Genomic DNA, 16,668 nt, shown 5'->3' on the forward strand with positions numbered 1-16,668 from the left:
GAAGATATAACAATTATAAATATATATGCACCAGGGACTTCCCTCGTGGTCCAGTGTGTAAGACTCCACGCTCCCAATGTAGGGGGCCCGGGTTCGATCCCTGGTCGGGGAACTAGATCCCATGTGCATGCTGCAACTAAGAGTCCACATGCCGCAACTATGAGCCCACATGCCGCAACTAAAAAAGATCCCGCATGCCTCAACTAAGACCCAGCACAGCCAAAATAAATAAATAAATAAAAATATATTAAAAAAATATATATGCACCCAACACCAGAGCACCTAAATATATTAAGCAAATACTAACAGATCTGAAGGGAGAAATAGACAGCAATACAATAACAGCAGGGAACATCAACACTCCACTTCAAGCAATGGACAGATCATCCAGACAGAAAATCAACAAGAAAACGTTGGACTTGAACCATACTTTAGTCTAAATGGAACTAACAGACGTCCAACAGCAGCAGAAAACACGTTTTTGTCACCATGCTGTATAATACATCTCTAGAACTTATTTGTCTTGTAACTGGAAGTTTGTACCTTTTGACCACCTTCACCCATCTTGCCCACCCCCACCCCCATCTCTGGCAACCACCAATCTGTTCTTCATATCTATGAGTTTGGTTTTTTTTAGATTTCTCAAACAATTAAAAATAGCACTACCATATGATCCAGCAATCCCATTTTTGGGTATATATTCAAAGGAAATAAAAACAGGATATCAGAAAGATATCTGCACTCCCGTGTTCATTGCAGCATTATTCACAATAGCCAAGATATGGAAACAACTTACAAGTCCATCTATGAATGAATGGATAAGGAAGATATGATATATCTATATCTATATAATGGAATATTATTCAGCCATGAGAAAGAAGGAAATTCTGCCATTTGTGACAACCTGGATGGACCCTGAGGCCTAGTGCTAAGTAAAAATAAATCAGACAAAGAGAAATACTATATGATATCACTTAAGTGGAATCTAAAAGAAAAACAACTCACAGAAATAGAGAGTAGAATTGTGGTTACCAGGGGCTAGGAGAGTGGAGGAGTTGGGAAGATATTGGTCAAAGAGTACAAGCTTCCAGTTATTAGGTGAACAACTTCTGCGAACCTAATGCATTGCATTGTTCTTATAGTTAACAGTACTGTATTGTATAATTGAAAACTGCTAAGAGAGTAGATCTTAAATATTCTCACCACAAAAAATAAACGGTAATTATGTGATGCGATGGAGGTGTTAGCTAACACAATGGTGGTAATCATATCGTAGTATATGTGTTTCAAATCAACATGTTGTACATTTTTAACTTACACAACATTATGTATCAATTATATCTCAATAGAGTTTGGGGGAAGAAAAAGAAATGCCAAAGATTCTACAAAAAGGAGCAGAACTAATAAATGAGTTTAACAAAGCCACAGGATACAAGGTCAATATTTTAAAAATTGTTTGTTAATACACATAAATAAATAAACTACTGAAGATTGAAATTTAAAAAAACAGTATCATTTACAACAATACCATAAAATGTGAAGTACTTAGGTATAAATCTTACAAAATATCTGTAAGATCTCTATGCTGTAAGCTAAAAATAAAAAAAAAATGGAAAAAATCAAGGAAGATCTCAATAAATGGTGAAATATATTAATGGCTTGGAGGACTCAGTATTCTTAAGATGTTATGTTAAACCATGGAAAGGCCAAGGAGGCACCACTGTAGAGCTGATCTTAGGGCATCAGTTGGCCTTAACCCAGCCATGAAGCTCCCTACCACCACCACCATCACCCCCATAAAAGGGAGATAATAATAATAACCCCCACATCCCAGAGGACTGCAGAAAGGGTTCAGTGAGATCAGGTAAATAAATGAAACTCACTCTGCAAAGCAAAATGCCCTATAGAATGTTGGTTATTATTTCCACACCAAGAAATGGGAGCTAATATTTCACTTTTAGCTGCCATCCTGAGCCTCACAGGGACCCCCGCTTTGACCCTCTTGTTTCTGTCTCCTTTGCAGTGCATCCATCATCACAGCACCTGGCCCACCCTTCCGTGGCCTCTCCAGCCCAGCCCCGGACTCACTTGGGCCACCTGCCGCCTAATCGCAGACAAGGCCTTAGTCACTGGGCTCTGCTGGAGCCTCTGTGACAACTGCCGGGCCCTTCTGGGCAACCCCAGCCCTGCCTGTGCCTCCGGGACCACTGTCCCTCAGTCCCGCGTCTTGGACCCTCAGGAAAGGCCTCCACCAGGCGGCCCAAGGACTGTAGCTGTTGCTCAGGGACCCGCGCGTCCACCGTCTGGCCCCTCGCGCCCAGGTCGGCAGGGAAAAGGAAGGCCCAGCGGCACCAGGGGGATTCACCAGCCACGAATGCTTTTAAAATAATTTGTGCCGTGTTGTGATCCTCAACAAGCCTGTGCGGGAGGGCACAAAGACGCTGGTAGGCCCATTTTACAAATCAGAGCAAGGAAGGCAACGCAGCAGACACCAACTGGCCAAGATGGCTGCCCTCACTTCGACCAAGTCCCTGTGGCCCCGGGGCGAGCCCTACGGTTGCTTGGCAACGCGGGGCACCCATGCTCCCAGGCAAGCATCTAATTTCCCGGACCTACAGGTGGAAGTTTTACCCTTTGTACTGGGGGGTTCACCCATCCAGAGTCAGGTGCTTCTGCCATTTTCACTATTCATTTGCTTTTGCCCTTTTGAAAATCCCAAGTGCTCCACCCCACCCCACACCCTAGCTTTTTGGAGAAGTCGTGGACCACTGGAGCTCCACCGATCTGGACAGCCATATCCACTGGTATCCCAGAATTCTTCTATATTTTCCCTAGATGAATGTGTAAGGCCTTACCAACTCTGTGTGATGCCAGGCACCCATTATTTTTTACCTCAGACTAGGCATGTATGTTGGCAAAGTGCAATGTCACATGTAACTAACCAATCAGTGGGAACAAATCTGAATCCCAAAACCAAATAGCACAAAAGATGAAAAAGATCATAGTAGTTGTGAAAAAACATTTTTGCTTGGAATTTACATCTTAACTGCTTCTAGGCCAGACAGGTTATTAGGTCTATGAGGCCAGCATTACCCTGACATCAAAGCCAGATAAAGACTTGACTACTCAGATTCCTCTGCATTTTCTTGGCCTAGAGAAGTGGCCCACTCCTTCCTGTTATGGGCTGTCCTCCCCAGTGGTGGGTTGAATGGTGGCCCCCCCAAAAGATATGTGTATGTTTGAATCCCCAGAACCTGTGAAGGTTAACTTATTTGGAAAAAGGGTCTTTGCAGTTGTAACTAAGTATCTTGAGATGAGACCATCCTGGACTATCAGGGTGGACCCTAGATTCAATCCAAATGTCCTTATAAGAGACACACGGAGAAAAGGAAGAGGCAATGTGAAAACAGAGGCAGAACTTAAAGTAATACAGTCACAATTCAAGGAATGCCTAGAGTCAATAGAAACTGGAATAGACAAGGAACAGAATCTCTCCTAGAGCCTCTGGGAGAGTGACCTTTGCCGGTACATTGATTTTGCTCTGATTTTGGCCTTCAGAACTATGAGAGAAGACATTTGTTGTTTTAAGCTACCTAGTTTGTGATGATTTGTTACCGCAGCCCTCAGAAACTAATACATGCCCCCTTACTAAAAGATGACACAGTGACCTCTGCCTTGCGACATAATACGTACTCCTCTCAGGACCAAGGGCTAACCTCTCCTCCTGACCATTAGATCAATAACTATGGCTGTCAAAAATACTGAGTTGGAGAATTGTGGACCTGCTAAGGGAGGAAAGATATTTATCCTCAAAGAGCTGAAGGACCCGGCCAAGGTGTACCAACAAGAGTCAAATGAGTTCAACAGCAGTTTAATAGTCACATTTACTCACACCCCAGGGAAGAGAACACTGCACACCACGCAGAGCCACATACGGAGGGTGCATTTGGGAACAGGGACCAGCCAGTGGCTGCGGGAGGCAGACTATGTAGTATCAAGAGGGTGAGGTGCCCCTTGGTTTTTGTGGGAGAATGTGATTGGCTTGTTTGAATAATTCTGCAGGCTGGCAAGGAACTGAAACACACTGTTCAGGGATAAGCAGGAACTATGCCCAGACTCTTTTGATAAGAAAGTCTGTTTGACTAGAGGACATTATTTACAGGAGCAGAGTTGGGAGGGAAACTTGTATTGGGGCCTTAGTATATGTAGAGACATCTGTTACCTCAGTTTATATTTTGGGTATCTGTGAGGCAAGAGATTCCCAGAATTCTTTACCCCAAAGGGGGCAACTCTTAGGCAATGGCCCAAGAGTTTGTAAAAAAGTACAGATGTGGCCATTTGCTGGCCAGGCATTCAGTGCTAAGATGACTGCCGGAAGTGTGGCCAATTGTTCTGACCCTTGGGTCCTCTCCTTTATTAGGGACATCCTGGTTAAGGGATGAAAATCAAAAATGTTCCACTGAGCTCCTTTATGTATTATGGTGATGATACCATCTGCAAATTGTATAAACTCCCATTGACGTTCACTTGGTTGATCCCAAGGGGCATCCCAGGTAGCCAAGAGGTCTGGGAGAGAGGACTTCCTCTAGCACCAAGAAATCTGGCAAGGGACTGGGGACAGGGGAGGCCATCCCCTCCTGCAGGTAAGTATGCCAAAGGGTCCAGGTTTGGCTCCATCCTATAGCAAGGAGGCCTGGGTAGCTATGCTGGGCTGTGGGGTGCTTTCATGATCTAAGGCATAATGGGCAGCTGGGTACAAAGGGTCACAGATACAGGGCCTGTGGAAGTTTCTGTTTCCAGAAGCACACAATAAGCAGCTAGCAGCTGCTCTTCTAATGATACATAGCACAGAACCAAGGAAGGCAAGTTTTTGCTTCAGAAACCAATGAACAACTTATGGCAAACATGGGGAGTCCAGAGACTCCAGGAGGTATGAGAGGAGGTTGCTAAATCCTCTACAGTGAAGGAGTCTCTGGAGAAACCAATAAGAGTGCCTCTTGTAGCCTTTGGTTGGAGACGGGCAAATTCACGGTGGGTTGATTTGCAGGTAACAGCAAAAGTGAGATTAAGTAAAATTTGTAAATGAGGAATAAGTTGTCTACAGAATCCCCCCAAAAGATCAAAAGGTTGAGCTTTTATTAGCATTGTGGATGGCAAGAGGGTCAAAGGTTTCTTAACAGTGTGTAGGGGATAGAGCAGCCCTTGACCTGCTGAATAATTTGTAGGAATTGAACAGAAGTGGTTGGCAGGGTCCTGTACTACGTGTGGGGCCATCCTTTTTTTGTGAGCTCCTTTGTTTCTATGTCCTGAATGAGTGTGTCAAATGAATCTTCTCAGAGGAGGGTGTCATCAATGTAATATCATACCTGTTCTGGAGAAGGGTAGATGCAGTTAAAGTCTTGCTTTCAAAGATTGTGTGCAAAGGCAAAGTACCCCATGGTACCCCACGCAGGGGCACAAAGGGGTTGCACCTGGTAACACTTTCAGCAACTAGGTTCTGTGGGAGGCCAGCTTTGTAGAACCAAGAAGCTGAGTGACCCCTGGTTCTTGGAGGAGGATGTGATTGGCTTGTTTGAATAATTCTTCAGGCTGTCAGGAACCTGACACCACTCACCACTCAGGGTTAAGCAGGAACTGTGCCTGGTCCCTTTGATAAGGAGGGTTGTTTGGCTAGGGCTCTTATCCACAAGAACAGCGTGGGTAGGAGAACTTGCAGTTAGGCCATTCAGGGCTCCCCGAATTTTACCCAGTGTCAAGGCAGCATATAATATTAAGCTCATTATAATTTTATAATATTAATTACATAATTTTAAGCCTTACACCACATCATGCAAAACATTTTTATCAGTCAGAACGTTCTAAGAGCTCAATTCCCAGGAGTTGGCCAAAGGTCAGTCATGAAAACAGGCCCTTCTTGGGAATGTGCACGGTTTGAGCAACCCAGGCCTGCTGAGTTAACCTTTCCATCACAGATACTTACTCCAATATGGATTTGCCTTTTGTGACTGGTTCACTTCTCCCAGCTTTACAACTGTAACCTTGCAGAATGCCTTCTCCATCACCATGGTATTCTATACAGCATCGCATCTGACAAGTGACATATTTTGCAGCAAAGGAAATGTGGAAATGGACTTATGCCCATGGACTTCACTGATCTTAACACATGTCCCATCACCTAGAAGAAGCTGGCTTCATAAAATTGCTCCATGACTTACTCTGAGGCTCACTTACAGCACCAACTGGAAGACGACCCCCTAGGAGGTTAGGGTGCTATCCCAAAGGAAGCAATATGTGCATTAAACCGGTGGCCAACTGTATTCATTTCCTACTGGTGCTGTAACAAATTACCACAAAGCAGCCTGCAGGGGCCTTAAACTAACCCTACCCCCATTCCACACAACCACATGCCCTAGAAAACAGCCCACAGAATCACAAGCAAATGTAAGTTCCTGATATGACTTCCCTAACAGTCTCCGTTGACTTCCAGAACCATTCCCTGTACACACCTTAGATAAGGCAGGTGCCCCAGGTCCTGCTTCTCTCTCTGTCTGCACTCTCTCTTAAACTTCCTCTGTGGCCCCTTGAGGCATGCTACGTACCTCCTCCAGCACCTGTGAATAATAAACTTCCCTATTTCCATTTCTCTTGTGGTCTGTTGTTGAGCCATGCTCACCATCTAACACTCTGTGCTCTACTTAACAAATGTTAATTTAACAGTCATAACGATGAGTCTTATGGGACTAAAATCAAGATGTCAGTAGGGCTGGTTTCTTTTGGAGGCTCTGAGGGGAGGATCCATGTCCTCGCCTTTTTCAGATTCGGATGGCCAGATTCCTTGGCTTGTGGTTCCTTCCCCTGTCTTCAAAGTACATCATTCCAGTTTTTTAGTTCTTCTTTTCTGTAGTCTAATTTAATTCTGCCTCCCTCTTATAAGATCACTTGTGAGCACATTTAAGGCCCACCTGGATAATCCAGGATAATCTCATCATCTCAAGATTCTTAACTTAATCACATCTACAAAATTCCATTTGTCATATAAGAAAATATTCACAGGTTCTCGGGATTAGGGCTTGAATATCTTTGAAGCCCATTATTCAGCCTACCCACACTCCACCCTCTGGCCCCCCAAAATTCATGTTCATCCCCAGTGCAAGATATATTCACCCCATCTCAGCCATCCTGAAAGTCTCAACCCATTACAGCATGAACTCAAGTTCAAAATCTCATCTATATATCATCAACTCAGAAGACCCAAATCTCATCATCTAAATCATTAAACCAGGTATCAGTGATCTCTGGGTATGATTCATCCTGGGGCAAAATTCAACTTCAACCATGGACCTGTGAATCTAGAAAACAAGTTATCCTTCTCTCAAAATTCAGTGCTGGGACAGGTATATGAAACAGCTATGTTTCCTATTCCAAAAGGGAGAAAGTGGAAGGAAGAAAGGAGTCACTGGTCTGAAGCAACGTTAATAGCATCAGGGAAAATTCCATTTGGTATCAAGGCCCAGAAATAATTCCGTGGCTGGCAGCTCCATCCTCTGGGCCTAAGGCTCTGCCCTCAGAGTCATCCTTCCTTTTTCTGCAAGGGTAGCACATATATGCAACGGAGTAGTTTTTGCAGCCTGTTTCTTGCTTGGGAAAAGGTCTCTGGTGCTTGGCCTCCCACTGTGGACTGTGGAGGCTCATACAAGGAGGTGGCCACTTACTCCTGCAGATGCTGGTATTACTACTGGGGGTGGACAAACTGCAACCGCTCCTGGCCTTTGGGACGAAGCCTTGGACCTTGCTAACACCTACTTTTCTATAGTGCTCCAAACAGGATCAGTTTTTCTTTCTTTAGCAAGTCATGCAATATACTTTTGCTATACTTCCACAGGGGCTTTAAAGTATTGTTCAATATGCCATCAATGGGTTGAATAAAGCTCAGCACAAGGTAAGCCACTGATATTATATGGATAGCAGTCCCCAGTGAAGAAACTGTTCAGCTCACACTGCATACCTGGTTAAGGCTGGGTGGGCCTCGAGTGAGGATAAAATCCAGGGCTCTGTATCTTCCTTGGGAGCCATTCAGACAGAGCCCAAAGAGACCCTCCACAACCCAGAAAAGATAGACTGTTAGCCTTACAGCCTCCAACTGCAAAGAAAAAGTGCCCTCACCCTCCTGCCAGTATCTGATTAACCTTTGGATATTGAGGGCAGCACTTTCCCTGACTTTGTACCAAATTCCCAGACAAGAAACAAAATTTGAAGGGGACTCGAGTAACAGGAAGTCACAAAAGCATCCAAGCAACTGTAAAGAAGTCCTGCCGTTGGTCTCCCTGCCTTCTTCAGGCCTCACAGAACAATGGGCGTCTGTGACCAAGCTCCCCAGAGTCTCTGGCAGCAAGATTCTTCCAGCCCCTGCCAGCCCCTGGGCTTTGGACCTTATGAACTTTCTCCCTGCGGAGCAGGACAGCCCTTTGCACAGCAGCTGCCAGCTGTTCCTGGTCCAGAAGGAAGGCTGATCCTCTGGTAGAAGGGAAAGTTGTCACTCTCCAACTAGGCATCCGCATCCTGCTATGGGGTCTATTGTGGTGGGAGTATAGATAATTTTTGTGTTTTTTAATCTTCCTGTGGTTTATTAATTTTCTTTGTTTAAAACTTTTTGAATAGTAAGGGACTCACATGATTCACGTAATCAAAGAGTATAAATATATAACCACAAAAATAACAGGGTTTATGGGGAAAATAGGGTTTTGGCAGACAACTCAGAATCTATACTTCTATAACCTTAACACTAACAAAACAATCAATAATAATCCAAATAAAAACACTAGCATTGTTTTTAAAAGACTTGTTAAATAGCTAATAGATAAAGATTATACTATGAGGTAAAGGACTTTACTGTTATTGAAAAAAAAAAGGTAAAGATACGTTGAGAGGGTAAGGAAAGATGGAAGCTGGTGGTTTATGGAAACAAGGCAGGGGGTCGTCACCAACAGAAGTTGCAGGATAAGCAGTTGAGACTTTGCACAAAAAGTAGGTGCTGATGATGGGTGGCTTTGGCTCATTGTTTTGTGTTTGTTTCTTTTGCACTGGCTTTTTTTGGTTGTCTCGCTACCTTCTTTCTTTTATTGAGAAGCAGCTTACAGAGCTCCAAATACAACCTTGTGCCACGGAGCACAGAGTGCACCAAAATCATCATTTTCTATCACTGCAAATGGGTCTCATTTCTACTTAAAGCAGAAGACACCTAGGAAAGCTCTTGTAGGGCAGCCTAATGACATTTTTCTTCCACACTTTTGAGGGGTGCATCAGCAAAAAAATTTGTTGCCATGCCTATGTAGAATCGTACTGCAGCAGCATTTACTAGTCTCGTCCTCAGAAAATTCATGAAGGGACTTCCTTGGTGGTCCAGTGGTTAAGACTCCATGATGTCAATGCAGGGGGCCTGGGTTCGATCCTGGTCAGGGAACTGGATCTCACATGCAGCAACGAAGATCCCACATGCCGCAATGAAGATCCTGTATGCTGCAGCTAAGACCTGGCACAGCCAAATAAATAAGGAAATATTTTTTAAAAAATTCATGAAGATCAGGGTAATTATTTAATAAGTACTTCAAGATAGAGAATGTGTCCATACTGAGTGGAGAGGAAGGAGGTGGGGTGAATGGCCTTGTCTATAGCATCATATTCCCGCAGCTTGCTCTGCTCAGTTACGTTTGGTACTTTGCATTCAGCTGCTGCTACTCAGAGCAAAACATTCAAATACTGGGATGGTTGCATGCGACACAATGCAGCTTCCGCATTTGTCTGAAGAAGTGCTCATTGCCACAGTAGAGACAGTGAAGGCTCTTGCTCCCAATCCCGCCCACCATCTGTCTAGTTCAAGCCTCATCCCCAAACAGGGAACCACCTTCTTTAGTTTCTTGTGTACCTTCCAGTTTATGGAAATATCAAGAGATTCTTGGTTCCCTCCTCTTTTTTTTTTTTTTTAACACAAAACTAGCCTATTATACACAATGTTTTTCACCTTGCTCTTTCCACTTGCAATATATCTTGGAGATCTTACCAAAAGTACACAGAGAACTCCTGCATTGTGATTCGTTTTTCATTGCATAGTATTCCTGTGTATGTGTGTGTGTGTATATAAAATTTTAGCCAGTCCAAAATTGATGGATGCATGGACTATTCCCAATCTTTTGTTAAGACAAACTGCAATGAACAAAATTGTACAACTTTTTTGCATGTGTATAAGCATATCTGTAGGATGAATTCCAACAAATGGAATTGTGGAATTGCAGGGTTTAAGAGTATATACACCTACAATTTTGACACGCATTGCCAATTGTTTTTCAAAAGGTTTGTCCTAAGTTGGATTCTACAAGCAATAAATGAAAGGGCTTGTTTCTTCACAGTCTTGCCAATCAAGTGTATGCCAAACTTTTTGATTTTTGCTATTCTGACAGGTGCAAAATAAAATCTCTGTGTAGTTATTTGCTCCTTCTTTATTATGAGTGAGGTTGAGCATTTTTTCATGTTGAAGGCTATTTTGTTTCCCTTTCTGTGTGAACTGTCCATAGGGATCCTTTATCAACATGTAACATAACAAATATTTAATTTATTTATTTTGTCCATTATTTGTCTTCCCTCAGTAGAATGTAAGCCCCCCTGAAATTTTTGTCTCTCTTGTTCTGCTGGAGCCCCAGCATCTATAAAAGTACTTAGCACAAAGTAGGTGCTCAATAAGTATTGGAGGATGAATAAATGGATAAAGAGCATATGCAATAGATGGTCCTGGGATAATCAGATAACCATCAAGAAAAGAGAAACAAATCCATATCTGGCTCCAAACGTAAAAATGAATTAATCCAGGTATACTAAAGGCTTAAATTTGAAACACAAGACTTTTAAATGTTTATAAAATAATACTGGAGATTATCTATGTGATCTCGGGACAGGGTAGAATTTATTAAACTAGACCCAGAGTCCACAACATAAAGAATGATAAATTCGGCTACTTTAGAATGAAGAACTTCTCTTCATCAAAAGACACCATCAAGACAAGCCAGAAACTCTGAGAAGGTATGTGTAACACATACAACCAACAAAGAATTAGTTCCCAGAATATATGAAAAAACAAATATATCCCATAAATCCACAAGATAAATTTAAAAACAGCCCAATAGAAAAATGGATAAAAGACATAAGAGGCATTATACAGAAGGAGACATACAAATGGCAAAAATAAAGAAGAAGGAAAAATGAAAAATTCTCATCCTCATTAATAATTAGGCAAATGGAAGCTAAAACTAAAATGAGATAACATTTCACACACATCAGATTGGCAAAGAATTGAAAGTCTGACAATACCAAGTGATGCTGAGGATGTGGTTCAATTGCAACTTCATCTACCAGTGGAGGAAGAGTAAGAAATACAACCCCTGGGAGATAGTCTTGCCTCACTTAGTAACACGACATGTATGCACATTCTAAGACTCAGAAATTCCACTCTTGGTCACATACCCTAAAAAGTCTTGCAGGTGTGTGCCAGGATACATGTATGAGAATGTTTATAGCAGCATTACCCATAATAGCAAAAAGATGGAGACAAACCAAATTCCAGGAACAGTAGAGCGGAGAAGAAAAAAATGTAGACTGTTCATATTTGAAATACTACACAGCAGTGAAAATGAATGAGCCAAAGCTAAATGCATCAAGATGGTGGATCTCAAAAACAAAGACAACGAGTCACAGAACACATACAGTGTGATTCCATGTATATAACATTCAAAAACTGGCAAAACTAGATAATGCACTGTTTAGGGATATCTACATGTGTAAAACAATTACAAAGAAAAGCTAATGACTATCACAGAAAAGCACATTGATGCTTACCTCTAGAGGAGAGAGGGAGTGATACATCCGTTAGGGGCACACAGTGAAAGATGATGGAAATATCTGATTTCCTAGAATGAGAGATGAGTGCAAATGTCTACTTTATTATCTTCTTCTTATTTTAAAACATATACATGCATTATATGTACTCTTTCCAACAGATGATATATTTTGATATATTTCACAGTCTTTGAGAGGAAGGAAAAGAAATGAAGCAATCAAGTACAAACAAGATTTCCAGTCAGGGCTTCCCTGGTGGCGCAGTGGTTGAGAATCTGCCTCCCAATGCAGGGGAACACGAACCAGGGTTCGGGCCCTGGTCTGGGAAGATCCCACATGCCGCGGAGCGACTAGGCCCGTGAGCCACAATTGCTGAGCCTGCGCGTCTGGAGCCTGTGCCCCGCAACGGGAGAAGCCGTGATAGTGAGAGGCCCGCGCACCGCGATGAAGAGTGGCCCCCACTTGCCGCAACTAGAGAAAGCACTCGCACAGAAACGAAGACCCAACACAGCCAAAAATAAATAAATAAATAAAATTAAAAAAAAAAAAAGATTTCCATTCATAGGAGCAGAGAAATGGAGGGAGGGGTTGGCTAAGCAAAAATCCTTGAAAAACTTATGGTATCAAGGAGTTGTTTTTTTTTTTTTTAAAGAGGGATATTATAATATGTGTGTATGCTTATGAGACTAAGTCAGTGAAAAGGTAAAAAATGATGATACAGGAGGTGGGACATCACAGAGGCATAGTCTTCGAGAAAACAGAAGGGATGGGATCTGGCCTAGTTAGTGAAGGTGCCAACGAGGCTCACTAGACAGGAGGGAAGTCAAGGTGGTTCTGCCACAGCAGAACTTGCTGGAAATATGATATCTAGAGCTTACTGGAAATCTGCCCTCTGGAACTTCCCAGAAATCCACCCTCTTGGGTGCAGGAGAAAGCTGTTCACACCAGGGTGAACAATATAAAATCTCCCGAGGGGTTGCTGCTGGCGCTGTTTGTTGATGACCACCGTGCACGGCAGAAGCTGGATGGTAGGGAGATTTCCTGTGCTTCAGGAGCTGGTGCTGGAAAAGCCAGGCGCTAGCTTCAGGAGCCTGGCAAGGAGCATACCAGAACCAGGAAGCAAAAATCGTTTTCTCTGCAATGACTCTCTAGTGCCCTCTAGTGACAATGCTCAGTGCCTGCTGGCAAAGGAAAAATATTTAAATGGCTCAGGTGCATTTCGGGGCTGAGAAACAATAAATACATAACCAATCCCATGGGGAAAGAGTAATCAGGATGACAATATCTGAACCTTCCATCAAACTTGCCATCACTCAAAGTGGGGTGGAGATCATATATTTCTTCGTGTGACGCAATAGGTACACAGCAGCACACTTGGAATATTTCTTGCCTTAAAAAATGGGACCCAAGGGACTTCACTGGTGGTCCAGTGGTTAAGAATCTGTTTTCCAATGGAAGGGACGCGGGTTCGATCCCTGGTTGTGGAACTAAGATCCCACATGCTTCAGGGCAACTAAGTCTGGGTGCCGCAATTACTGAGCCCAGGTGCTCTGGAGCCCGTGAGCCACAACTAGAGAGAAGACCGCGCGCCGCAACGAAAGATCCCACGTGCCGCAACTAAGACGGAACGCAGCCAAATAAATAAATAAATAAATATGGGACCCAAATCTTATAAAGCCTCTAGATCTAACTACCAGTTACAAGAAATACAGGGGATAGAGAAACAAGTTAATTGACACTATGAGGAAACCAGGCAAATCTAAAATGTAGAACATTTACAGGATAAATGAACTGTTTTCTCCAACATATTAATAGTATAAAACTAAAGGGAGGGTGGATTGCTGTAGATAAGAAAAGGATTAAAAGACATAATAATAAAATGCAATGTATTGTCAAAGTATAATTTTCAAAAACTTAAAAACAGTGGTCTTAGACAAATATAAGAGCATTTATCAAGGAAGTATTAACAAGGGGACCAGTAAAAAAGAACTATTTCAAAAAGATTTTTAAAAACTTAATATACATGGGCACTGGATATATATCTTTTATATCTCTACTGACTAATATTCATGTACATTGTTATTGACCAAGAATCATTTGTATCTATATTATTTTTCTACAAATTCACATCTACCCTTAAAGAATATGCTAAATACCCTAAAATAATAAGGCAAAGTAAAACCGCCCTAGAGAATGAGATAATTCTTTCATGGGCCTGTTGGAAAATGCTCCAGTGTTACATAGAAAGGACACACAGTCATCATTTTGTCTATGTCCAAGTTTGGGATTTTCTTTTTCTTAATAGTATGGACTTTGCATCTGGATTCATACAACTCAAATGCAAAAAGACATCTTTAAGAAAATCAAGGAATTTGAATATGGTCTGGGTACTAAATGATATTATGAAAATATTGAATAATTAAATGAATAATTTTGCTTGGTGCAATAATGGCTTTTTGGTTATGTAAGCAAAGTCCCTATCTGTTAGAAAAGCATGTGGAAGTATTTACAAGTAAAGTAAAACATGTCTGTGATTTGCTCCAGTTAAAAAAGAAAGTGGGGGCTTCCCTGGTGGCGCAGTGGTTGAGAATCTGCCTGCCAATGCAGGGGACACGGGTTCGAGCCCTGGTCTGGGAAGATCCCACATGCCGCGGAGCAACTGGGCCCGTGAGCCACAACTACTGAGCCTGAGCGTCTGGAGCCTCTGCTCTGCAACAAGAGAGGCCGCGATAGTGACAGGCCCGCGCACCGCGATGAAGAGTGGCCCCCACTCGCCGCAACTGGAGAAAGCCCTCACACAAAAACGAAGACCCAACACAGCCAAAAATAAACATAATAAATAAATAATAAATAAAAATTAAAAAAAAAAAAAAAAAAAGAAAGTGGGGGGAGGGAATAGGTGAAACAAAACAACATGTTGATAATTGTTGAGGCCAAGTGGTTCATGATATTTTCTCTACTTTTGTGTAGGTTTGAAAAATTCCATAATAATTTTAAAAAATGTAATGATAGTATTCTGCTTCACACTCTGGGGTAACTGCACCTTCACCACATAAGGTTTAGAATTCTTAATTTTAAAGTTAAAAGTTGAATTTCTCATTGTTTACTATACAGCATATTTTCACTAACTTTTGAACAAAAAGACGTTTATATAAATGTCCCTAAAGTTGGAATATAAAGTATTTTAAAGAACAACTCAAGTCTTATAAGAGATTGGCTCAGCCTATGCCTTCTTTCTGTTTAAAACCCGGCAGTTAATGCTGTTAGCATTCAAAATGCCTTTCTTTTTCCTTTTGAAAGGGACAGTGAAGCCTGTTATTTTTTTAGCCCATAGCCAGGTCTTAGCACAAAAGCGGTCAGTTCTTAGTAGCATACATTTGTTTCCTTATTTGTTAAACCTTTGCTAGAAAACAGACATATAGGCTTACAACCCAGTTTAGTTCATGTAACTTTTAGCTTTTCCTTTAGAGATAGTCATTTATTCTGGCCCTGATAACAAGGTATCCTTCATATGAAAGCTTCAAACAAATTCTTTGCCTCTTTACCAGTGGGAGCTTCATATTTTTAAGTATTTTTGTTTAGAGGCCTCTTTCCAAGCACTCTAACATTCTTCAGACCTTGAGATTTCTGAAAACCATATTTTAACTCAATAAATATGGTAAATAGTAGGAACATACCTACTAAATTTTCTTGCTTGATTTAAGATTCTCATTTCAAATGCAAGTAATTATATCCTTTGAGCTAGTCAATAATTATAGACAGTTTCAAAGGTTTTACATGTATTATCTCATTTAATCCTCACAATGATTCTATGAAGTAGATATAATTATTATCTCTATTTTTCAGAGAAAGAACCTGTGGCACATAGAGGCTCAGCAACTCCCCAGAATCACGAAGAAAGTGGCAGAGAGGATGATCCCAGCCCATGCAGAGCCAAGCAGAGATGTGACTCGACAGCTAAACTCCTAACCAGCCCCATATGATGCTCTGGTCTCCAGCTGGTATGAACACTGGGCTGGAGGGCTGGAGGAAGGAATTTTGGCTCTACCCTCAGAAACTCGGGGGCAGTGAGTCTGACCACCCAGTAGCTATAGGGGCGGATACCACTGTGTGCGACTACAAAACTGCCTTTGACTGTATAAAGCAAGCCTTGGAGTCACCATTGCCCTTACTTGGGCTTGAGAAGCCGCATCAACCAAGGTGTAGTGTGGTGGGAGAGGGGAGTGCATAACTGACACTGCAGCCAAGCAGGGCCATAGGGCTTTAGAAAGCTTCTAGAAATGCCCAAGCAGAGCCCATTCATTCAATACACATTTACTGAATGACAGTCATGTGCAGGGGAGGCAGGTGATGTCTCCACCCTCATGGGGCTTACATTGCTCAGGGGTGGGTGGCGAGTGGGGAGTATAAACACATTGACAAAGAAATGAACAAGATGCTTTCGAATGATGAAAAATGTATGACAAAAGTGAAACAGACTGGACGGTGGAGGAAGGCCTTTCTGAGATGTCAAGGGAGCAGAGACATGACTGACAAGAAGGGGGCAGGCATGCCAGGGGCTAGGGCAGGGAGTTTCAAGACCAGAGGGATTGAAGCACAGGGACTTAGGGAGAAGTGGCAAGAGGGAAGTCAGAGAGATAATCAGGCCGGTTATGTCAGCCCCACAGGCCCTGCAGAGGCCTTCCTGTCTCTCTAAGTGGGCTGGGAAGTTATCAGAGAATTTCAAGCAGGGGAAAGGACCTCTGTGGCTGGAGGATGCACGAATGGCCTGTGGGTGGGGCAAGT

Source organism: Balaenoptera acutorostrata, chromosome 10 (genome assembly GCF_949987535.1).
Source record: "Balaenoptera acutorostrata chromosome 10, mBalAcu1.1, whole genome shotgun sequence".
Taxonomy (NCBI): Eukaryota; Metazoa; Chordata; class Mammalia; order Artiodactyla; family Balaenopteridae; genus Balaenoptera; species Balaenoptera acutorostrata.